This window comes from Rhinolophus sinicus, chromosome 17, assembly GCF_057876585.1.
Source record: "Rhinolophus sinicus isolate RSI-liver-muscle chromosome 17, RSI-T2T, whole genome shotgun sequence".
NCBI lineage: Eukaryota > Metazoa > Chordata > Mammalia > Chiroptera > Rhinolophidae > Rhinolophus > Rhinolophus sinicus.
This window is the reverse complement of record NC_142517.1, coordinates 43,512,364-43,537,058: the sequence shown is the minus strand read 5'-3', so window position 1 is coordinate 43,537,058 and position 24,695 is coordinate 43,512,364. Positions and strand designations below refer to the sequence as shown.

Below are 24,695 nucleotides of genomic sequence, written 5' to 3'. Positions count from 1 at the left end.
TTTCTTTTCTACATTTGAAACAAAGCATTTGCCATTTTGGGAATTTTGCATTGCCATTTTTGTCTCATTTTTCTCTGACAGCCTTGCTGGCATTGTTACTTTCTACATTGCCTTCATTTTTCATGAATACTTGCTGTACGTATTCTAAGAGGCCAGGAAACAAACTTGAAAGGACAAATGTTAAATAAAAAAAAATAAAAAAAGAAGGAGTTGATTCTAGTAAACAGTCACAAGCTCTGTCATTGGCTAATGATAATAGTGCTGGGATTCCCCAGTGGAGTCACGTGTTTTATTGGACCCTGTGGGGAAGAGTTGATCTGCAGGCAACAGAAAGTTCAAGGTGTCAACAACTGAGAGCTTCAACTTGTGAAACAGACTCCAAATTTAGAAAATGATTTGATGCTTTTTGACTCTTAAGTTGTATTTTTATAGACATGAGGGTTTTGATATGAATAAAACATCAAACACATGAAACCTACAAAGAGGAATGTGTGGAGAGTCTTTTATTCCTACACTAGTTGAAATGCTTTGGGATAACAGTGAGAAAAATGGCAAAATGTTCAATATTTTGCTTAACATCTGGCACACTGTAAATAATGCAGTTCTCACAAAGTTAAGAGCACAACCACTAGTGGCACATTATCTGGGTTCAAATCCTGGCGTCCCAACTTACTAGTTTTGCGACTTTGAGCAAGTCCTTTAACCTGGCAAAGTTCCAGTTTCCTTATCTGTGGAATGGGAACAATAATGATACCTACCTCAAAGAGTCATGTTACTGGACCAAAGTCCATGTGCCAGATGCTTCAAAAGGCCCAAACTAAAAGCATCAGGGTTTGGAGTAAGGAAAGGTTTATTGATCTAGAAGGTGCCATCTGAGAAGACGGGAGACCCAGTGATTCCTCAAGTCCATTTTAAGAAAGCACAGCGTTCAGGCTTCTTTTATGTCAAGGGAAAGGGAAATGGGAGGGGCAAGAGTTTATTGAGGACCACAGACATCTGAGCGCCAGCAGGGGTCCGAGGAAGATTGCAGAACTATTTTGTTCTTAGTCCATTGACTCTAGTTGATAGGAATCCATTCATAAGGTTCCTGTGAATCTCTGATAAACAATCATTATTTTTGCATATACTTCTCTTATCTCCTTGGGAAACACACCTTCTGGTAAGGGCCGTTTTTCCAAAAACTCAAGCCACAAGCAAAATTCCTCTATATGCAAGCATATCTATATGCAAGAAGCTATTTACTTGAAGGCCATGGGAACAAAGCAGGCTTGAATAAGATGGAGTCAGTCTGAGCATTTCACTCTGTTATAGTTATAAGACAATGAGTTACTGAGGCAATTAAATAGGTAAAGAAAGGGAAAAAGCTAAGAACAATGCCTAGGCACAGAATGAGTGCCCTTTAAGCATGAACTAGTTTCGTTAGGTATAAGGAATTTTAGCTCAATTTGTGTCTTTTTGATGGTCAAAGTTATGGCCTTACAAGATTACAAAAGTAATTCAATGAAAAACATATAGTATTTTCAACAAATAGTATTAGAATTGGACATCCATAGGCAAAAATAATAAAAATAAAAATAAATCCCACTGAAGCCTCATACTTTATACAAAAAAATAACTCAAAATGAGTCACAGGAAAATGTAAAATGTTGAACTACAAAACTTTTCAGAAAAAAAAATCAGAAAATCTTCAGGATCTAGAGCTACACAAAGAGTTCATGGACTTGAACCATTAAAAAAATTACTAGGTTTGTGCAAAAGTAATTGTGATTTAAAAGGTTAAATATAATTGCAAAAACTACAATTATTTTTGCACCAACCTAATAATAATTTGAATCTCAACAAAATTTAAAAACATGCGAACTCCAAAAGACTCTGTTAAGAACATGAAAACTTACACTACCGACTGTGGAAAAATGTTTTCGTATTATATATTTGACAGACAATTAGTAACTGGAATATACAAAGAATTCTCAAAATTCAGCAGTATAAAAACCCAAATAATCCAATTAAAAAGTGGGCAAAAAAAACATGAATAAACATTTCACCAAAGTGGTTATACATACGAGTATGACATTCACATAAGCAGAACATATGTTCAACCTCATTAGCCATTAGAAAAAAAATGCAGACTAAAACCCCACTGAGATATCACTATATAACTATTAGAATGGTTAAAATAAAAACTAGTAACAGCAGCAAATGCAGGTGGGAATATAAAATGGCATGGTCACCTTGGAAAACATTTTGGCAGTTTCTTAATAACTGCTATACAACTTAACAATTCCACTCCTGGGCATTTATAAGAAATGAAACTTATGTTCATGTAAAAACCTGCATGTGAATATTCATAACAACTTTATTCATAATAGACAAGGACTGTACACAACCCAGCTGTCCTTCAATGGGTGCCTGGTTATACAAACTGTGACACAAACATGCCACAGAATATTAGCAAAAAAAAAGAGCAAACAATTAATAGACACATTAACTGGAGGAATCTCCAGGGACTAGGCTGAGTGCAAAACATCAATATCAAAAGATCACATACTGTTTCACTTAGCATAATAATCTCAAGATCCATCCATGATGTCGCAAATGGCACTACTTCATCTTTTCTTATGGCAGAATAGTATTCCTTTTTGTATATATACCACATCTTCTTTATCCAATCATCTATCAAAGGACACTTTAGTTGTTTCCATGTCTTGGTCACCATAAATAAAGCTGCAATGAACACTGGAGCACATACATCTTTACGGATAAATGTTTTCAGATTTTTTTGGGAGATACCCAGGAGAGGGATTGGTGAAACAAAAACTCATAGACACAGACAACAGTTTAGTGGTTACCAGAGGGCAAGGGGGGTGGGGGGTGGGAGGTGAGGGTAAAAGGGATCAAATATATGTTGATGGAAGGAGAACTGACACTGGGTGGTGAACACACAATGGGATTTATAGATGATGTATTCCAGAATTGTACACTTGAAACCTATGTAACTTTACTAACCATTGTCACCGCAATAAACTTTAATTTAAAAAAAAATCACATACTGTACGATTCAATTTACATAACTTTTGAAATCACAAAATTTTAGAAATGGATAACAAATTAGTAGTTGACAGGGGTCAGGGACAAGGAGAAAAGAGTTGATAAGTGTGGCTATAAAAGTGCAACAGAGGGATCCTTGTGGTGATGAAACTCTTCCATATCTTGACTGTATCAATATCAAGATCCTGATTGTGATATTGTAGCATAGTTTTGCAAGATATTACCATTTGGGGACACAAGTAAAGGGTGGTACCTCTATATTATTTCTTACAACTGCAAGCAAATCTATAATTACCTCAAAATAGAAAAGTTAATTTTAGAAAGAGTTATGGAGCTCAAAGATTCCAAAAAAAAAAAAAAAAGAAAGCAAAACTTCAACACTACCTAATCAGAACTGTAATTGGACCCATTCCAACAGAAAACATAGCCTATTTTTTCGAGACTATGAGATGATTTTTTTTTCTCAATCATTTGGTAGTCTCTCCTTATCAAGAAAGTCTTCCTTACCCTCATCTAAATAGCTCATGCTCTATCAGTTTATTTGCTCTGAACCTAGTGATAGAGAAAAGATCACCATCCTTAGACTATGACTCCTCAATAAGAAATGATGTTTTAAAACAGAAATAATTTAATTATTGCTTTTCAACTGATATTTCATGAGCTGAATATCTAACCCATCTGTTCAAATGACAGTGTTTCATAATCTCTTTAGTTTCCTTGGTCTTGGAAAGAGAAAACAAACCAATCAAAAGCCTGGCTACTCATTTTTAGCTGTTCTTTATTTAATGAACGGTGATGAGCCACCTTTCCTTTGTCAGTATTTCTATTTCTTTTGTAGGACTTGAGAACTGGGGAATATTTTGGTGCTAATTGTATTGATAGAATATTTCTATTTTGGAGGAGAATATTCATTGTGGAGCAAACACATGCCTTAACTTTCTGGGTTTTTGCCGAAACCTTTCTTTCTTTCCCAAGGCTTAAAGAGTCATTTACCATTACAAAAGAGAAATGACTGGGCCTGGAGCCATCCTTAAATTGAAGACTGCATTATTATTAGGTGGGACATGCTGGCACCGACCCTGTTGTCACTAGGGTGTGTGACCATCAGGGTCCAACTGTTTGCAGAACTCATCTTGTCTCGATGAGTTAGATCATATTTCCTTCTTGGGAGGAGGCTAACACAGCTAGTCCCAGGAAGGCAAATATGAATCTCCTAAAACCCCTTTGGTCCCTAATAAAATTTACTCAACTCATCTTTGAAGCCATGTGCTATTCTCTCAAATACAATCAACCTTTATCAATTAGAGGGAAATTGATTTGAGGGCTTTTATGATAGAAAAAAATGCATGTAAACATGCCATTTACCTGTAAAAGCTTTTTTTCTGGTTGTCAAAGTTATTTGCCTCTGTTTTTCCTTCATAAAAACAAAACAAAATAACAACCACAATAAAAATCTTGTTTTCTTGATTTTATTGATGACAGTTAGTTGCAATTGTGCAGCATCTCAATGAGAAAACAGAATCACAATGAAAGTTTTGATCTAACATGAAAGAGTTGGTATGATTTCATTGCTGCTGTTTTTTAAGATAGGGAATATATATATATATATATATATATATATATATATATGTATATATATATATATATATATATATATATATATATATATATACATACATACATATATATATATATATTATTTTTTATTTTTCCCCTTACACTGAGAGCTAAAAATGGAACCAGGGACTGATTTGTGACAATATAGAAGTCTAGCCTAGGACACGCGCCTTTAATGTCTATTACAAAAGAACAGCCTTTTCTCTATGCCGTCAGCATGATCTTAAATTAGCATGACCTTCCATTGGTTGTCTCTCATTCCCACAAACTGGATACAAGAAATAACAAAGTATGCTTGGTCTTCAGCGTCACCATGATTCTTTTGGGGGGCCTATCTTGAAAACAAAATGAAACAATGAATGAGTGTCATAGTGCTTTGTAAACTGTCAAGTGTTATACAAACAAAAATTGCTTTTGTGTTGTCAGAACAAAATAGTGTTAAATATCAGTAAGAGCAAAATTTGCATGTTTTCTCTAATAGAAAATGAGTCCTTTGAAAACAAAGACTTTTGCCATTGTGTTTACCTTTGTAATTTCCCTTCCTGATAACCACCTCAGTCTTCTGATCCCTCTCCAACTTAGTGTTCAATATGCAAATGATGATTTTTGGATGGTTGCTTGAATGAATTCTGGCAAATAGAAAGATGAGGTGAGGGCCTGGGAGCAGCAGCAAGCTTTGTGCCTGTGGAACTTCTCCATTCCACTGTGAATTTGAACGGAATCATCAGAGTACAGTACTCTCTCACTTGGGAACCATATAATAAAAAGCCTACCTGGATAAAGGCACTTGGTAAGGGCTCATATTATCTTATACGAATTGATCAGTTAAGTGGCCTTCATTCTTTCCTCTCATTTCTTAGGCGTTTTAAAATTATAAACAAAAGCATCTAAATGTATAAAATTGAAGCAGAACGTTTTAAATGAGATTTAACTCCCTTCGACAATCTCTCCTCAGTGGGGTGCTGTGCTTTGGAAATGAAACTACAGATAAGATGCAGACATTGCCCTGTAGACATGCATAGGGAAGTGCAGAGGAAATAATATGCAGAAAGTGTGGTAGGGACTGAGTAGGGAAAGAATGCTTAATATTGACTTTGCAGGTGAGGGTGCTTCTGGAAGTTTACTCAGGGAAAATGACATCTGATCTGAGCCTGAAAATGTATGTCAAATGCTGAGAGGCCAGGAGAACAATCGTACACTGTGGAAGACCATTCCTCCCCAATCTCTTCCTTTCCGTGCAGGAAGAGAACAGAGTCTACAAAATGAGTCTCAGCTTCACTAAATTCTCCAAGAAGCAAGATATATTACCCAAGACATTAGAGAACTGCCCAGAGAGACCCTTGTACCAAATGCTAGGTCTCTCTTGTTCCTTTACAGTTTGAAGGATATCCAATACACTGTGGTGAAAAAACATGAGAATTGGACTCAGATAACATTTGGGTTCAATCTCAGCTGTGCTACTTAAGCAAGTTATTTAACCTTTAAAACCTCCTTTTCTTTTTCATTAATATGAGAATTATAATGGTATCTCCCTCATTAGAATTTTGTTAGGATTAAATGGCATAATGCACAAAAAGAGCTTAACCTAATGCCTTGCTCACAGAAAGCACCTAATAAACATAACCTATTGTCATTACAAGAAATTTCACCCTCAGTTACCACACTTCTCTTCCCTGCACCCTCCAGTGTACAAGAAAACATAAAATTATCTATGCTAAGGCAAAATGTTTAATTTTTATGTTTTTTTATTTTTATTAAATGTATTGGGGTGACATTGGTTAGTAAAATTATATATGTTTTAGGTGTACAATTCTATAATACATCATCTACATATTGCATTGTATGTTCACCACCCAGAGTTAGTTCTTCTTCCATCACCATATATTTGACCCCCCTTTACTCTCTTCTATTATACCATCCTCCCTCCCCCCTTACCCTCTGGTAACCACTAAACTGTTGTCTATGAGTTTTTATTTCTTTGTTTGTCTTGTTCATTTGTTGCTTTCAGTTTTATATCCCACATATGAGTAAAATCATAGAGTTCTCAATTTTCTGTCTGCCCTATTTCACTTAGCATGATAATCTCAAGATCCATCCATGTTGTTACAATGGCAGTATTTCATCTTTTTTTATGGCCGAGTAATGTTCTATTGTATTTATGTATCCAATCATCTATCAAAGGACACTTTGGTTGTTTCCATGTCTTGGCCACCATGAATAATGCTTTAAGTAACATTGGGGTACATATATCTTTACAGATTAATGTTTTCAGGTTTTGGGGGTAGATACACAGAAGAGTGATTGCTGGGTCCTATGGTAATTCTGTTCTTAATTTTTTGAGAAAACTCCATACTGTTTTCCATAGAGGCTGTACAGTTTACATTGCCACTAGCATTGTATTATATGAGGGTTCCTTTTCCCCCACAACCTCTCCTACACTTGTTATTACTTACCTTGTTGATAATAACCATTCTAAAAGTTGTGAGGTGGTATCTCATTGTGGTTTCGATATGCATTGGGAAAACTGGAAAGCCACATGCAACAGAATGAAACTAGACTGCTTTTTGTCCCCATATACCAAAATTAATTCAAAATGGATCAAAGATGAAAACATAAGACCTGAAAAACTTAATTGTATGGAAGAAAGCATAGGTATTAAACGTATGGACCTTGGGTTCAGAGAGGATATTATAAATTTGACCCCAAAAGCAAGGAAAATAAAAGCAAAAATAAATGAATGGGACTATATCAAACAAAAAAGCTTCCGCACAGCAAAAGAAACCATCAACAAAACAAAGAGGCCACCAACAGAATGGGAAAGATATTTGCAAACAACACCTCCAGTAAGGGGCTACTATCCAAAATATATAAAGAAGTCATACAACTCAACAATAACAACAACAACAAAACCCAAACAATCCAATCAAAAACTGGGCAGAGGACCTGAACAGACACTTCTCCAAGAAGACATACAAATGGTCAACAGATATATGAAAAACTGCTCAACTTCACTAGCTATTAGGGTGAATGTTTAATTTTAAAACATGGATTTGGCTTATGATTGTTAATAATAAGAAAACGTGATTTAAATGTACCAACATCCTCCATGAATGGATTCATGCTGAGAGCTAAATTGGGTATACAGTGTTCCATGCAGTGACTCTGGTCCCGCTCCTCACATAAGAACATAGGATATGGTGAGGCCAAAAAGGAACATTCACGGAGCCATAGATAGGGGGTTCATACCACTATATTCTCTCTGGTGGCTGGGTTGAAGATACAAAGGCAAACATCCACCAGTACCCCAACAAGGGGTCTTCCTGCACCCCAGTCTCGCTGGCGGCCGGTCGAGTGGCACACAGGAAGTAGTATCCACACGGATGCGCAATCCTCCGTCCACTTTTCTGCCTGCCAACCAAGTAACAAACCAATGCAGCCATGGCAGTTATATCAGTGGCCAATGGCTAACTGGTTAGAGCTGATGGCCAACCAGTCACAGTCGATGGCCATCTACTACCCAAGCCAGCACCTTTCCACATGAGGCCGAGAGCCTGGAAACTGCCCTCTGGGACTCTGTTCCCACACAGTGCCTCCCTCACTGTCACAGAGCAAAGCCTACAGGGCTGCTTCTCCTTGCTCCCAGCAGCAGCGGCTATAGCGAGAGTTGATTTGCTGGACCTCACATGGCAGGGACCAGCTGGGATTACTGAGAAAACCATCAGGCATGGGAGGCTGACTGCTTAGACTTGAACAATCTGAAAAAGCTTGGACTCTACACCTGAAATGGGCTTTATTGTGCTGCTAGATTGTTAACTATTGAGAGTCATTTTGAAATATAAATTCTGCGCTCTTGGCTGACCTACTGATCTGATTATAATATGCTGTGTTTAATGGAAAAGTACAAAGGGAAAAGATGAAAATTTAAAGACTTACTAAAACTACAACAGCAGTTGATGACAACCCCAATTTCTGCATGCAAATGAATTCCTTTTGCCAAACATTAATGTTCCAATTTAACCCATTGCCCCAATTTTAAATATTATGTTTAATTAGATATATAATGTTCCTGCTATTATTCATGTGACTTTTTTTTTCTACCCAGAAACATATTTCTATTGGGGATTTCTCTTGTCTTTTCATTTGCTGATCTAAGTTATTTGCCTTTCTTTTTCATTTACATTTTTCCCGTTTTAGACTTTTTTGGGGTGGGGGTAGGGAGAAGTAGGATGTTTGAAAGGATATTAGGGAGGGTGGGGAGAAGTAGAGTGTTTGAAAGGATATTACACTAAGATTTCAATTTAACATTAACAGGAAACAATTTTGCTGATACATCTTTAAGGCGCGCACACACACACTCACACACACACAATCATTGCATAACAAAACAAAAATTATGTCCCATGCATTGCACTAGGCATTGAGCTAGTAAAGATGAATATAATATGCTTCCTATCTTGATAGGATGGTCTTAATTTATAAAGCTTTGCTTTCAGTTCCTTTTGGTGAAAACATCCTGGGACTTTGTCTAGTTCCTTAATTTTAATGGAAGGTACCCACTGTTTTCTTCAATGGTCCAATCTCGCTGAGGACTAAAGAGTTAAGCATTTTCTGCTGATCCTTCCTGCAGAAAACTACCAATTACATGTGGAGAGTAATATCAGATTTAAATAATGGTGTGCAGTATTTCCATATTATATAAAATATTCCATGCATTTAATAACTTTTGCATTCTTTAATAGAGCTGTATAGCCTTTCCATGCAGCTTATTTGTAATAGCTTTTTCCTTTATAATTTCTTGATAAGCCATAGGCACTTTTATAACTTCAGTTGATTATACTGGTCTTAGCTTTGCTTCTGTTTTCTCTATCTCAAAATTGTTTAATCCCCTTCACCTGTAGGCCCCAGGCCTTAGGTTGAACCACCATTCATTCCAGCATGTTTGTGCCTGAGAGTAGTCCCTATAAAACACTAATACCGACAAAGCCCTCTAACCTGCTATTTGGAAAGATAAGTTTTCTTATTTCCCAGAGGTCCCATTGCAACCATATCCTTAAAGAATCCTTTTCTCTTGAAATTCAAAGAACTCTTTGCCTCCGACTCGGGAAAAGTGCCAATAACCATAGGAGAAACTCTATCTACTTTTGAAAAGCTACTTTCTATATAACAGTTAGCAAAGTGTTCTAAATCTATGAATTTTTAATCTCACTGCTCTGTTTCTTTTTGAGTACTATCCAATCTTACCTCACTTTTTATTTTCACCCATTAGATCACTCTAATTCTAAGAACCTTCTCAACAAACCCAATCTAACAACCCAACTTTAAATTCTCTTATCCAGGCTTCCTTAAATTCACACCTTATGCATATGTTAAAGAGAGAGAGAGAGAGAGAGAGAGAGAGAGAGAGAGAGAGAGAGAGAGAGAGAGAGACATAGTTTGCTTTATCTACTGCATTGATCCAGCAGATGTTCATATATGTAACTGGTGTGACCATGGTGTGCTCGTGGAAATTTTCCATCCCCAGTTTGAATGAAGCCAGGTCAGCATGATCTACTGGGGTCTATTAGGCATCTCTGAAAACTAGAGTACAAGGGCAGGTGGGAGGCCCTGAGAGAGCTCATTGTTAATCTCCCCACCCCCGCCCCCCGGTAGTCTAACTATAAATATACCTGGTGCCATAAAGAGTTCCTTGGAAGATGTAAATCGTGTCTTACAAATCCAAAAGGCTGATGTGAATAACAGTTCTTTGTGGAAGAAGATGTGGACAAGGAAAAACATGTACACTGGAAAATAAAAAGAAAACACCGTCTCTTTGCTTAGCCAAAGTAAAGACAATTTCTTTAAAGTTGATTCAAAAGTTGCACTTAAGGAAATGTCAATCTCATGATTTCCCCAGGCTCTCTGTGATTTTTACCGGTCACATTACAATGACTGGGGAACCCAGTTTTAGTACCTTAGATGTACTTCAAGTAATCTTACTTTTTATAACCATTTCTTTATAGGAAAAGTAAGCAAGTGTTTATGATGAGGACATACCATGAGAACTGGGGTGGCAGAAGATATTTTTTACCTGCTTTCTGTTAACAACTAACGATGAAACAAATTCCTTCTCAGGTTTAGTCTCCTTTCTAGATCAGTCCTTAAGTAGCCCATCTGCTTCCTCATGACCCACAGCTTTTTGACTCTGCCCTACAATACATCGTTCATTATTTGCTACTGCATTTCCTGTAACATAACTTCCAGCTGCCCCCATAGAATCTTGTGAATCAATTTGGATCGAAAGTAACTTCATTTACTCCAGATAGATAGATAGATGATAGATAGATAGATAGATAGATAGATAGATAGATAGATAGATAGATAGATAGATGATAAACACTCAAAAATTAGTCCTACTTCTATAATTTCTGATTAAGTCTAGTGCTGAAGAAAGTCCTGATACCTAAGAATCTCTAAAGGTAGCTCTAACATCTCAAGTCAAATTTGCAAAACTGCCCCCAGAGGTAATTCTAATCTGGTTCAATGTCAAATATCCCCACTGACTAAGATGTCTTTCCTGATGGACTCTCCCATTGAACATAAAAGCCTCTTCTACCGTATTGAATATACAGAGAGTTATTTAATCCTTTCATATAATATGTGCTACCAATCTTTGCTATTATATTTCTATTTCCATCTCCAAGTAACAGCTATAGGTAATTACATTTATTCTTTCTGAAGGAGACTTGTGTGTAAGGTGACGATTATTCAAGCATCTGTTTCTCAAGCACGATGAAAAAGACTGTTATTTTTCAAATTGTATATTTTACTTCCACTAATGTGTTTTCTTCTTTGTAATCAACTTCTGAAAGACTTCTAATGTGTTTTGCTTGTTAATTCTAATGGAAAGACAAGCAGGATTCAATGGCTGTGAATTAACTATTTACTGCCCAATGTGTACAATACTGCCAAGTTAAGAATTAGTTTAAAATTCCCCTCAAAGCATCATGTGTCTGATAGTTCTTACCTTTCCTTCTTCTTTCCCGCACACTTATAAGAAGAGGTATAAATATTAGAATAAATATTAGTGATCTTTGCAGTGCTTGTTGACTAAAGAGAAAATAGTGATAGAAACCACTCCTCTTGATTCGTAAGCACTGCAATACATTTTCTGCAGTCACAGCCACTCTCACATGGTCTTTTCTGAGCACAGTTGCAACATCAGAGAGAATGAGAAGGTCCGAGTGTGACCAGGAAGTGTTCCATGAAGGCTGATTTTGTATACGCATCTGGGCTCTCTATACTCCTAATGTAAACCTCCACAGTGACCAGAAACCCCCATGATTAAAGGGATAAAAATGGTTAAGAGACTTTTGTTTTTAATGTTATAGTTTAACACCATTTCCGTAAACTATGGTCCAGGAACCACTTGCATAGGAAAACCTTAAGTGACTGTGGAAAATTCAGATTCTTAGAGGCCATCTCAGATCTAATAAATCCTAGTCTTTGTGGGTAGTCTCCTGAATTTTTGGCAGGCTTTGCAGGTGAGTCATAAAAATACTGAAGTTTAGAATTACTCTATGGGTGTGGTCAGTGAATAATACTATGTTTACTGAAGAAAGCTGGGCTTAGCACTTAGTAGATAGTGTTAATACATATTAATAGGCAATAATGATATTTGCAAATAGCATTAATTATGGGTTATTAGAAGATTAATAATCATTGGATGCAGTTAGAGGTAGAAAAGTGATTATGCAAAGTGCTTCTCAAACTTGGCTGTGCATACAGATCAGCTGGGGATCTTACTGAAATGAAGATCTGATTCAGTAGTTCTTGGATGTGACTTGAGATTCCACATTTCTAACAAGCTCCCAGGGGGTACTGGAGCTGCTGGTGTGTGGATCACAGTTTGAGTAGGAAGGATTAAGAAGGTTTAACAGAAGGTTTAAAGGAAAGTTCCCAAGAACCTCTGGTGAATAGTTACTTCAAATAACTATTTGAAGTATAAAAATACTATAAATAACTATTTGAAATATATATATATATATATATATATATATATATATATATATATATATATATAAAGCATTTTCTTGAGCAGACTCCAACACTTCTAGTGGGAACCCAAAAAGTTATTGTTCAATTTGAGACTCAGAAAATATGCATATCTCTGGAAATGTTTTCTTAACCTACCTGTGTTCTGTTTAGCTTCCTTCCTGATGGGATCTGGGATGGGAGAGCTGTAAACATAAGCTGTTTTCCTTTCCAGAAGGGAGAATGAACCCGTTTCAAGAATGTCTCTATAAGTTACAGCATTTTATGGAGATGAATATAAGAGACAGTGTGTAAAATAATCCAGCAGGACTACAACTCCATGAAAATGGAGGGTAATAAATTGATGAGTTGACCAATATAAACTAAAATAATTCTTGGGGAATTGAACTTACATAAGAGGTATTCTGATAAGAACTACACAGGGACTTTTAAAAGTTAATCCCCAAACAGTAAAATGTAGCAAAGCATGAAAAAACTATACTTTGCTACATTTTACTGTTTATAAAATAAGGCTCAAGTATGTTTTCCTAAGATCACCCAGCTGGGAATGGCAGAACCAGGAATCCTATCTCTCTGAGTCTTAAGTCTCTAGTCATTCTATTATAATGAACTGCGTACCTTAAAAAAAAAAAAAAAAGAAGAAGAAGAAATGTTCTCTGCATTATCAGATCTGTAGGCACTCACGTCATCCTTTTCATAGAGCATGCATTCTACATAAGGTTGGATATTGTCCCAAGGGTACAAATTAGTGCCTAGGAGGGAGTGAAAAAAAAATTTCATTATTACGCTGTTTGGAGGGCCATGGTGATAAACGGACAAATGTTATATCTATCGTATTAAAATATCACACAGGATGGCAGAAGTGTTTCAGAAAACAAAATTAAAAAGTCTTCTGGTGGGGTGGGAGGGCAAGAAGGGGAGTGTGATAATACAAAAAAGATTAAGAAACACATCATAGAGGGTGAAGTTCAACCTCAGAAGAAATACTGACTTCCTTCAGCATTGCCATAGATAATAGTGATGACCCACAGATTTTAGCATATGGGAATTATCCATCACCAACTAAGGGAAATGCAACTCATAGGGTGGTAGATGACTCCATATTGAGGCAACCATGTTCACCATTCATATGGCTGACAGGGCTAATATGGAATTCTGCTGCCTTCAACAAATGACTTATTTGAAAAGAGAAAAAGAAGGAAGGGAGAAGGAAGGAAGGAAGAAAGGAAGGAAGGAAGGAAGGAAGGAAGGAAGGAAGGAAGGAAGGAAGGAAGAAAGGAAGGAAGGAAGGAAGGAAAGAAGGAAAGAATCCCTGCAATTAGTCTAGTACCCACCTGGCACTATACATAGTTGTAACAATATTGACTGTATTCTCTATGTTGTACTTTACATCCCCATGAATAGATACGGAGTACAAATAATGGCACTTTCAAAGGGACTCAAAGGCAACAGACATTACCAAGCAGAGGTAGAGCTATTATAGAATAGCAAAAATAGAAAAACAATATATCCCTGAGGACTGGCCCTACGTACCCAATGAATGAAGTGACTTCTGGGGTTTCTAGAAGACAAATAGGGAGACTTGGAAGGTAGCTGGAGATCTTGTCAAAAAAGGTTGAACATAAGACATCCACATTGTAATTGTGATGTTACACTTTTTTTTTTTTTTTAATTCATCAGATTGGTCTGCTCTGGCCATGGGCAACATGATTTGTATATTAAAAACAAGCTGCAAATTATATAGATGTGTTTCAAATGTTACCTTCTCACCTTCTTTCTTGGGGTTATTGATCGTAAAGTGGAGTGAATGTCTCTCTAGCTCTAGTCTGCAGCCCCTCCTTTTCTCCTCCATCTTTGCACCATCTGCTCTCACCCTTCTGTGCCCCCTGCTCTCTAAGCACTACCCCTTCTGAAATGGACTTGTAACTTCTTGTGCAAAAGAAGTAAAAGAGAGAAACGAAAATGTAGAAGCATATATAATCCTCCCTTTCTCCCATTCCACCTTCTGCCTTCCAAAAGGGGAAACATCTGTTTCGGGATTTTTGACACTACTAACCTTTGCTTTGCTGACTGACCATAAAGCAGAAGAGAAATAAAGTAGAAACTGAGATCAGACAAAGTGTTTTACCTTTCATGAGAACAGACGGGAGAAAAAGGAGAGCAAAGAAATGAGGAAAAGAAAAGAGAACTAGAGAAAGAAAAACATCATGACAGATCTTAAGAAGCTACTGTAAACATAAAAACTACAGTCATAAAATTTTAGAAGAAAATATTGGAGAAACTCTGACACCACGCATAGGAAAAATTTGGTAAAAAGGACAAAAAAAAGAATAACCAAAAAAGGAAAAAAAATGTAAATTGAACTTCATCAAAATTAAAACCTTCTGTTCTTCAAAAGAACTTATGAAAATTAAGAACCAAGCAATAGTAAAGGAGAGAATATTTGTAGTACATATATATGAAAAAGTACTCATAGGCAGAATATATAAATAAGTCTTACAATTCAATAATTAGGAGACAATTTAATTGTTAAAAAGGGAAAATTCTGCAACAGACTATAGAAAAGAAGATACACAAATGACCAATAAGCATTTGCAAATATATTCAACATCATTAGTCATTAGCAAAATGCAAATAAAAACCTCGATGGGATACAACTGGAATGGCTAAAACAAAACAAAACAAAACACCAAAATACTGAGTATCTGAGAGGATATGGAGCAGCTAGAGCTCTTATATCTGGAGATAATGCAAACTGGTGCAAACACTTCGGAAAGCAATTGGGCAGTTTCTCATAAAGTTAAATATTAAGTTACTGTATCACCTAAAAGAAATAAACACATATGTCTAAAAGGACTTGTGCATGAAGGTTCATAGTAGGTTTTTTCAAAATAGCTAAAATCTGGAAACATGGCAATATCAAAAGAAGAATGGGCAAACAAATTGTTATATTTTCATAAAATAAAGTACTACTCACTAATGGAAAAAATGAGCTACTGATACAAAGATGAAACTCAAAAATCTTATGTTAAGCAAAAGGAAATAGACACTATACAGTACGAAGTATATGTATATGGAGTTCTAGAAAAAAGCTACATGAGCTACTAGAAAAATTTCCATTACCCAACTAGTTCATTATATTTCTGTTTGACAGAGATGCCCTGGAACAAGAAAACTGATGAGATGAGTGGCTACAAGAAATCAGATGAGAGGCAGCTTGGGGTGGACAGGGGGGGCTTGACTACCAAGGAACATTTGTCAGCTTTCTGGGGAGATGAAAATGTTCTACCTCTTCATTGAGGTTGTAGCTATTCAGGTGTATGTATTTGTCCAAATTCATAAAACTGTACATAAAATATGTGTATTTCATTTTATTTCAGTGAATATGACAGAAATAAATGTGATATTTTTAGGTAGTGATTAGTGCTTTGAAGGAATTAAGAAACTCATGGCATAGAGAATGAGGATGGAGAAATGGACTTCAGATGACATGGTCGGGGAAGGCCTCCAGATAAAACCTAATCACGACAACCAGCCAACCATGCCAGGATCTGCGAAATGAAGGTTCCAGAAAAAGTGAGGCAAGAAGCGTCTGACATGCTCCAGGGATAGACTGAAGGCTGGCGGTGTGGCTGAAACTTGGTGAAAGGGGAAGAGAGTGGCAGAAGATGAAGTCACAGGTAGGTCATGAGGAGCTTTGTAGCATAGTTTTTCTAAAGGTAATGAGGAGCCACTGCAGGGGGTTAAACAGAGAAATAATCCAATTCAGTATTTGAAAATCTTACTGTGACTCTTTTGCAGGAATTTGTTTTTGTTTTTGTTGTTTTAATGCTAAACAAATGTTAGGGGATCAAAAGAAAAGTAGCAAGTGGAGTTAGGAAGGTACTGACCCTGTGGCTTAGTCTAGGGTGGCAGCGGTGGAAATAGTGAATTAAATAAGTTGGGGTATATATTAGAGGACCTTCTGATGAGTAGAGTTGAGGGTAAAAGAAAGAAATCAAATCCGACCACCAAATTTAGTTCTTGATCTTCTGGGAGTGTAATGGTGCCATTTGTGGAAATAATGAAGATTTGGGGAAGAAATGTTGGGGAGAGTGTAAATTAAGCATTTAGATAAATGAGTTGAAATCTCAGAGAAGTCAGGGCTGGGGATAAAAATGTGTGTGGCATCACCACACCCATGGCGTTTGAAACTGAGGAATTTAGAGGATTTTCTCCATAGAGGAAGGGGAAGACAGCTCATGTTTTAGGCACATTTTCAGGTCCTAATCCACAGAACCTATGAATATGTTTGTTACCTTACATGACAAAAGGAATCTTGCAAATGTAATTAACTTAAAGACCTTGAGATGGAGAGGCTTTCCTTGATTATCCAGGTGGCCCCAATGTAAGAGAGCAGGACGTCTTCATGGTGGAAAACTTTTTCATGGTTGTTGTGTGAGACAGATGTGACCACGAGAGTAGGTTCAGAGAGAGATTTGACATTGCTGGCTTTGAAGACAGGGGAAGAGGTCAATGAGCTGGAAAGCAGGCAGCCTTGAGAAGCTAAAAAATACAAGAAAATGGTTCTCTCTGAGAGCTTTCAGAAAGGAACATAGTGCCAATGACACCTTGATTTTAATCCAGGGAAACCTGTCTCAGACTTCGGATAATAAATTTATGCTGTCTTAAGCCACTAAGTTTGTAGCAATTTTTTTATGGCAGCACTAAAAAACTAATATAGTGAAGGACTCAGTTCTGGGAACTTTCAATGTTTAGAGGCCAACGTAAGGAAAAGTCAGCTAAACAGCCTGAGCACAAGGAGCGAATATGAAAATAAGAAATCTAGGACAGGGTGGTGGCATCATGAAAACCAAGAAAAGAAAGAAGTGAATAACTACATCAAATGTGCCTAACAGGTTAAGTGAAATGTGGGCAGAGAAGTGACCATTGGATTTGCCAATATGGAAGTCTCTGGTGACACTCACTGGCGCAGTTTCAGTTTCAGTGGTGAGGACTGAAATCTAGCTGTTCGAAGAACAGTGTGTGAGAAGTGAAAATGGGTATGCCGGTTAGCAAAAACTATTTTAATGTGTTTTCTTATGAAGAGGAGCAGAGATATGGGGCCAATATTTCTAGCAGGGACAACTGGGTCGATGGTAAACTTGGGAAAAAAGAAGGAGTAGTTATGGGGGAGAGATTATGAGTTCAGGTGTGAACACGTGGCCTTGGATATGCCTGAGAGGGACGTCCAGGAGTCATTTGAACGTGCTTGTTTGCAGCTTCGGATTCACTGTGGACTGAGAGATAAAGATTTTTGAAACACAGAAATAGAAATTTTAGTTGAAGTCTTGAGTGAGCATCTGAGGTAGATTAGGGAGACACAGAAGTAAAGGGGAAGGGAAGTAACATTGTATATAAACACAGTATTAACCTGGATGGAAATTTACGATTTATAAATTGGAAGTGCCGTGTTTCCCCGAAAATAAAACCGGGTCTTATATTAATTTTTGCTCCATTAGGGCTTATTTTCAGGGGATGTCATTTGTTTCATGTACAATAATCTACATTTATTCAAATACTGTCATGTCATCTTCTGTAACATCATCATAACATACTAAATGTGTCCATCTGGCTGAGATCTTAACTGGGGCTTATTTTCGGGGTAGGTCTTATTTTCAGGGAAACACCGTATATGACCTGGCTTTAAAAAAATAAGGTATTGGTGCTGTTTTAGAAGCCCTCTTCAGAGTTTTGAGATAGAAAGTAAATTACCAATAAATCACAAAACGGGTGTGGTGGCAAGATAAAGTAGCTTCAATACAGCTGCTGGAAGCCTTATTCTACTAAAGGTAGAGAGCATCAAAAAGTTCTTGACATGCTATGCTGGTAGTTCTATTGCTCACAAGGCAGAGGGCAAATGCTATTGGCACTTAATTCTGATCAACAATGAGATCTAATGATGGCAGTAGAAGTGACGGGAACCTGTGGAGAAAATGCTATCATCTCTGAGTTTATAACAACTTAAGAAGAGAGATAATACATAGTTATTAAGGGTATACCTCTGGAGCCCAACCTGCTAAGTTCAACTCCCTCCTCTGATACTAGCTGGATAGTTTTGGTACATGCTTAAATTACTCTGACTCAGTTTCCTCTTCTGTAAATATAAATTGTAAAAGTACTTAATTCATTGGAGTGTTGTGACAATTAAATGAGCCACTACTTGTGAAACATTTAGGACAGTGCACAATAAAAATATTCAATAAATGCAAGCTAATAATAATAATATCAACTGATATATGTTTACCTTAGATTTCAGGAAAGTTATTTTTGAAAAAATTGTGAAGAAGATGCAATGAAGTTTTCAGGACATGATCCCCCATCACTGGATGTCAGAGACTATTTGCTTATGACACCATCCAGGTCATCTGGCACTGGAACCAGGGTTGGTGGAGCATCTGCAGTCGTCAAGAGAAAGAAGCACAAGAAGGTGATTTAAAGTCCATAGGAAGGACTAAACATTAAAATGAAGGAACCACATTCAGTCAGCAAGTCTCGGGTACAAGGTCAGGGTAGAGACAAGGGACAAAGCTAAAGGGTGAAGAAATGAGTAAACTTTGAAGCAGAAGAGGAAGCGACAGAGTGGGAGGGATGCTAAAGGGTCCATGACAACTGAACACCTGGGGCCTCATGTTCCTAGAGTCTGTTTTATGTCCTTATCTATGTGGTATGACTGAGGATCATGTAGATTTTGATACTCCATAAAATTCAATTTTTACGATGTGATCACAAAAGACCCCAGGCCAGAGCAGAGAACATTGTTGGGAAACAATAAAAATATTTTGTCTTTTGCTTCACACATATCTGTAACTACACTCACACACACACACACTCACACACACATGTGCGCTTTTTGTATTTTCAGCATCTTTTAAAAAAAATCTGAGGATTTTATCACAATGGGTGACAACCCATAGTGCGTAGCACAGTGGGAGGTGGATGAGTAATGGCTGCTCTTTTTAAAGGTGTACCTGGCCTCTCTAGTTCTCCACCTTTTGCCAGTTGGACCACTGCAGATTTTGAATTTGTGAACCACGGTCAAACACCAAGGCAGAGAGCATAAAACCCAAAGCAGCAGGCAAAAAGGAGAAGGTATCCAAAGAGGAAAAAGCAGTTAGCAACTGTGTCCTGCATCTGCGAACCAAAGGGTGCGTGATGGGTAAATGGACTGATCTGGTTTAAAGGGCCACAGTTACAAAATCCTTTGTAGTTGCAAAGGACACTCTGATGAGCTTAGATTTTAAAGGAATATTGGAAGGGGATTCAAGGAGGAAGAGGGGACACACAACTAAAGAATAAATCAAAAGATTGGTTTAAATCTCTAAGAAGGAGATTGGATACTCAAAGTGAGTTGAAGTTTCTGTGGACTGTTTTTCCTTTGTTAAATTCAGAGCAAGAAGGAGATAAAGGAAGACTGCCTGCTGGTAATGGATAGTACAGTGCTAACAGATGACAAAAAATGCGAACAAGACTAATCAACTAACTCCTATTTAGCTTTCATCTCCAACCAGGAGAATAATCTCCAAAGTGGCAAAAGGAGAGCAAATATGGTTAGGGGAAAATTGAAATTCAAGCTGGTGAGGAGATAGTATGAAAATATAAAGCCTTTCTAATCCTCCAGTCTCAGAAAAATTACATCTCAGGGGAGTGAAAGAGCTAGAGATTTTATTACAAAACCACCAAAATGTTTGAGAACACCTAAAAAAATGAAAGAAATTGGAAGTGGAAGAAAAGCAATTTTTTTCTTTCTTTTCAATTATTGATATTTTTCTCTTTATTAAAATAATACATGTTGGAAATAGAGAATTTAGAACATACAGAAAGGTCTTAGAAAGCACAAAAGAAAGTACCTATACTTTTTCCTCTCAGAGTCAAGTCTGATTACTGCTTTGGCAGGTTTTCTTTCTGAAGTTTTATATGCACTTTTACAGTGGTGATAACTGACTGTCCAATTATTCATCAGGTTTTACTGACTTTAACATTAAATCACAAACATTTTTCAGTCCACTGATAATTCTTCAAAAAAAATCTCTTTTATAACTATATAATATCATATCCTATATATGTATATATGAAGATATACATATGTAATATAATTTATTTAGCTCTTCTCTTCAGTGATACTTGTTTCCGATTTTTCACTGTTACAAATAAAGTATTATGGACATCATTACATATAAATATTATTTTTTCAGATTTTGCCTTAGCATGCATTTCCTTATTATAATCTGAGGAAAATATGTAAAATGTCTCTGCATATTCTTTAACTGCTTTCCAGAATTCGATTCAATGTACACATATGTGAATGCTGTCCCATGGATTCCTCACGTGAATTGAGTATCACATTTACTTAACAGTCTACAACTTAAGGGTGAAAAAAATGGTATCTTGTTATTTTGATTTGATTCCTTTGAATCAAAGTGAGTTAGAGAGTTTTGGTATATTTATTAGCCATTTGTATTTCCTCTGTTATTAATCATCTCTGCATTAATTGTCATTTTTTTTGGTAAATGTCTCTACAAGATTTTTAAAATTTGTATTCTGTTGTAGAGTAGAAAAGGGTATCAATGCAAAAAAAAAGAAAAAATCAGTCTCCATTAATGATTGTTTTAATTAGGATATTTTATCTGATATCAGTAATTGAATATCTTCTTGTTTCTGATTGTCTGATATCCTTGGTCTATCTTCTTGTAGTCATCTTTGAAATGCTCTTCTAAGCAGCACAGAACAATTTTTTTTTAACCTTCATATTTATAACCATTACTGAAATGATTGGTACTATGTCTCTTAATTTGTTTTGTATCTTCTAGTTTGATGTGCTTCCATACAATTTCAAATTTTAAAATAATTTTTATTGTTGTTAAAATCTGTTTTTTGTTTTATTCTATAGTAGTTTGGGAAGTGATTTATTTTTCTTAATTTTACTAGTCATAACATTTCTTATAATTTCTACACTGGTATTTCCCTATTTTCCTATGACAAAAAGAAATTCTGACTTTCAAGTCACTTTGTTAAAGGAATTTATCACTCCTTTACTATTCTTTTCCTGCCCACTTCTTAGTTTTTGTTTATTTTTTAAAAATTAGAGTTACGGACCTGGTTTGTTATTAAATATTGTTCTGCATAAAACACCATTTTCAATAATTAATTTTGTATTTTGCATTCAGTGAATAATCATGCCACAACTAGCTTTAGTTCATTAAACTATGTTGCTTTAAATCTCACAATCAGTCCTTTATATTACAAGATTACTATTCTTAGGATCTTAAAGTGTCCAAAGAATGTTTTTTTCTGAAAGACTATGTAAGTCTTATGTCTAATGGAGCTTTAACTATCTAAGAAAATTCTTGTTATCTTTACATTTGAATAGCATTTGAGTATATGAATCTTGAGGAACCTACTACTTAACTTCAAAAAAAATTAATACCAAATTTTTCTCTATCTTGATTTATCCACTTAAGTATATCTTCACCACAAGGAAAGGAAAACAAGAAATACATTTTCAGTGTCTTTAAACTCAGCTATTCTCTTGCTTTCAACTAGATTGGCGAGAGTGCCACACATAGAAATGTTGAGGTACATTTTCTTTCTTCTAAGAATTTTACATTGTCGTTTACAATTTAGTAGCATATAATGAGACTGGTATAATTTTTGTCCCTTTTTCTGGTAATCTTTTACTCCCCTGACTATATCGTTGTAGAATTTAACTATGTAAAAGTGTGACCTCTTACTATTCATTTTACTTAAAACATATGGATAACTCTTAATCTACAGGCTCATGCCAATTTTTACCCAATGGAAATGCTGTTTCTTAAGTCTTTGATTAGGCTTTCATCCATTTTCTTCCCCCCTTGCTTTATCATAATATGCACAACTTTTAGTCTCTATTCTCTACTTTCCACATTTTTTCTTTTATAACATTTCCAAAATTTCTTTGTCCTTTTATTCAGAACACTGGGAGAGCTTTTTTAGAGTCTAATCACCAATTCAGTTTTCTCAATTTTATTCTTGCTTTTTACTGTTTCCAATGTGGATTCTAATTTTTCTACTTTAGGTAGTTCCCTTCTACAACTTATTACTTCATCCCATCTTTTTCTGCTCTGTATGTCCCTGTAATGGGTGTCATAATCCCCCTGGGATAATTTGTCTAAGCCAGTTTTAATTGTTTTATTTTTCATTTCAGTAATAGTCTGAGGAACATTCATAGAATTCAAGTCAGGTCAATGTGAAGAGAATTTGACTGGAAGCTACTGCACAATGCTTTTCTCTTAAGAAAGAGACTTAGGAAGAGTCATTCGTTTTTATCATATGCACATTAATGTGTATGGCTGTGACACATGGAACTGCTGCAGCCATTTTGAGACCATGAGGTAAACCAGCCTGAAAACAAAGAACCAACACGATTAGGTTGGAAGGACACAGAGGCCCAGATGACATCTTGACCTCTAATGAGCCTGCATGGGAATCTACTCTGCATACATTTACCGTATTTCCCTGAAGATAGGACCTAGCCACACCATCAGCTCTAATGCATCTTTTGGAGCAAAAATTAATATAAGACCAGGTCTTATATTACATTATATAAGACCTGGTGTTACGTTATGTTATGTTATGTTATACCCAGTATTATATTATATTATATTATATTATATTATATTATATTATATTATGACCCGGTCTTATATTATATTAAGACCGGGTCTTATATTAATTTTTGCTCCAAAAGCCGCATTAGAGCTGATGGTCTGGCTAGGTCTTATTTTCAGGGAAACATGGTAGTTAAGTGACAAAATAGTGTATTTATTGCTTAATCTGTCCCACATCAGAATTGCTACTTGCAGCCAAAGACATCCTAATTAATACTTGTCCTTGTTTCTTTACAGTGGTCATGTTATTAGAATTTTATTAAGGCAAATATTCTCATTTTCCATTGGTTCTTATATAACATTATTTCAGAAGTAACTTTTCTCTGAATCTTCAGGATAATTCTTTACTTTCATGTTGGAAAACTTTTCCATAAATCCTATGGCATGCTATTTAATACTATCTTTTTTCCTCATCCTTGAGACTTCTATACTGATGCTTTATTTTACGGAATACAGAGTACATGCATGATTCTTATCTAGATAGCTACTATGAACTGATAAATTTTTGCTTTTAGACCTACATCTGCCTGGGGAAATGTATTCAGTACAGGATAATGTGTTCAGACTCTGTTTTGTTTAGATAGACAGGTAGATGATAGATAGATAGATAGATAGATAGACAGACAGACAGACAGACAGATAAATAGATAGAAGATAGGTAGATAGAAATGTCATCTGTCCACAAAGAAATTTTTTTTTTCTAACTATGGTAAAGAGTCAGACGGTACTATAGATCTTTTTGTACAAGGGAAGTGCATTAAAAGAAATTATGTCTGTCATTTCACACTGCCTAAATAGTCCTTATTGCTTGCCCAGCACCAGTGTACAAGACTTTTCCTGAGGTAACTGCATAGTACAGGATATAACATAAGACTTGCTTCTTTCTCTACTTTCAATCATATTGTATGCTGGGAACTGTAACATCGGAATGAAATTAGGAAAAAAAAGGATTGCTGGAAAAAGTAGAGGTAGGTGGATGACACTATACTCAGTAAAAAATCATTGCCCTGGAATATCAAGGACTTGACCTATTTCAGATTAATACTATTTCCAATTTTAATTTAATGCCAAAGAATTAAAATCATGAAAAATTAGTTTTAGCATATAAATATGGAAAATGAGATATAAAATATGGTAAGGAATAAATTAAATTTAAAATCATTCTTTAGAAAGCTTGTTTTAATAAAAAAAGTTGGTCACCCGAATCAGTTGAAGACTACTTATCTTTTTCCTGTTTTACCTGGAAAGGGGGAAAAAAATGACAAAATAGTAATCATATTCTGGGCTTTGGTGTATTATCACAAATTGTTTATT

General features: G+C 36.0%; 1 long non-coding RNA gene across 5 annotated transcripts in view; it reads right to left on the bottom strand.

The window, feature by feature from the left end:
* Positions 1-24,695, bottom strand: part of LOC141570624 (uncharacterized) — a 757,454-nt gene that overhangs the window by 33,044 nt on the left and 699,715 nt on the right. For 3 of the 5 annotated variants that reach the window (XR_012494838.2, XR_012494842.2, XR_012494844.2), the window contains one exon: positions 18,983-19,133. This is a non-coding gene — a long non-coding RNA (uncharacterized LOC141570624). Of the gene's footprint in view, positions 1-5,716; positions 8,074-10,331; positions 10,446-15,232; positions 17,242-18,982; positions 19,134-24,695 lie in introns of those variants that run through there. The other 2 variants (XR_012494841.2, XR_012494840.2) reach the window with 2 other exon arrangements.